At 34.8% G+C, this 1,670-nt stretch overlaps 1 pseudogene; it reads right to left on the bottom strand.

Moving 5' to 3' along the window:
* Nucleotides 1–770: 770 nt before the first annotated feature.
* LOC144281551 (overexpressed in colon carcinoma 1 protein homolog) lies at nt 771–1,670 on the bottom strand (annotated as a pseudogene).

Raw genomic sequence — 1,670 nt, 5'->3', positions numbered from 1 at the left:
ATTACCCATACCATCAGATGGTTTTTATTATAAAGGTCTGCATTAAGTGAATGTATGATGTGATGATGAGTTTGAGAAATCACTATTGAAAGATGAGAGATGGTAATTTTGAAGAGTTGCAAAGCTCAGAATAAGTCCAAAAGAAAATAATTTCTGAACAATAACATTACCAAAATAGAACTTATGAAACGTAGTTCTTAATATAGATCATGTTGGAAATAGGCTACTAGATTAGAATATGTTAGAGTATGTAATTTTAAATAAGTAGTACAGGTTTTTTAAATAAGTAATTTTAAAATGAGGTAAAAATATATTAGACTTATTGCAAAGGGGAAAAATTGGCCAAATCTTGTGATGGGTAAGTTATGTCAAATAAAGAACTGAGAAATCAAAGATTTCAAGTTTTCCAGTATAGCTAACAATAATAGTTACACATCATAAGAGAAAAATGTAAAGAGATAAGAGTTTAGTGATAAATTTTTAAAATAATGACTTTTATTTTTATTTTTTTAAAGAGGGATAAACATTTTTAAATTGTTGAAATATATTGGTAAATTGAGTAATCTACATTGTAGTACTAAGTGGCTACACATGGTCATCCTCAAATTAAGAACTTTCCAAATACCCCACTAACCATCAATCACAAGTCCTTGAAAATACTATAGGATTAACTTGATGAGATGCTATGATCACACAAAGGAGAATAGGAGAATCAATGACTGCAAAGGATTCATGGTGACATCAGCCTTCGACTAAAAAGAAAATAGAAAATCAATCAAAACATGCATAAGGCATGCAAATTTTGGTGGCTTATTTTTCAACATTGCAATGTCATACATTGTTCCTAACAGAAGAAATCCTCTGACACTTACACAAAGCTGAAAACCAAAACATAAAAAACAGTCAAGAGAGAACCGTTAAGAATCAATTTAACCGTTTTACAGCTAAAAATTAATGTGACATAAAAATAGTGAAAGATAACCCACAAATATATTACGTTAGGGATTCATTTATAGTGCCTTCTTATCTGAAGTTATAAATAGAATAAGGATTTTTTATATAAAAACTATCAAAAAAGTATCAGTGAAAAGACATGATCTTCATGAGCTGTACTGAATGGCCAGGGAACAAGTCCTGCGAGACACAGCAGGCTAGCTCCAGATACCAGCAGTTTGTCAGCTTGTCTTTCACAGAAGGACCCCAGAAAGTTCCATATACCCGTGTATTGTTGACCTGATTCCTTTCTAGTACAACATTCAACATGTACCCATGGTTTCAATTACAGACTTAAGAATTTGGGTGGAGAGGGGAGGCGGAGCAGGCGACTATTTAGAATTTCCTTGGAAATTTCTGTACACATTATGATGTCCTGTGGAATGCAATTCCTTCCAAATCTCAATGAGCAAGCTCTTGATTATTGAGTCATGATATTTTCTTCTAATTTTTGTGTACAGTCTTTGTTTGATTAGATATCATATTGATAGCTTCAGATGGCAGACCTACTTATATCCCTCCATAGTTTCTCCTCTTGTCATCTTCCATTATCGATTCTTCTGTAGCATCTTTAGCTGCTCCTGCAGGGCCTAGGCTGGTCCCTGCGCTGGTGGCGGTAGAGTTACTGCAGCCCATCGCGCCGCTGGCCGGGTGAGCGGCGCTCAGGAGCTGGCGGC

The sequence above is a fragment of the Canis aureus genome, chromosome 13 (assembly GCF_053574225.1).
Source record: "Canis aureus isolate CA01 chromosome 13, VMU_Caureus_v.1.0, whole genome shotgun sequence".
Taxonomy (NCBI): Eukaryota; Metazoa; Chordata; class Mammalia; order Carnivora; family Canidae; genus Canis; species Canis aureus.
This window is presented reverse-complemented; position numbering and strand designations above follow the sequence as displayed.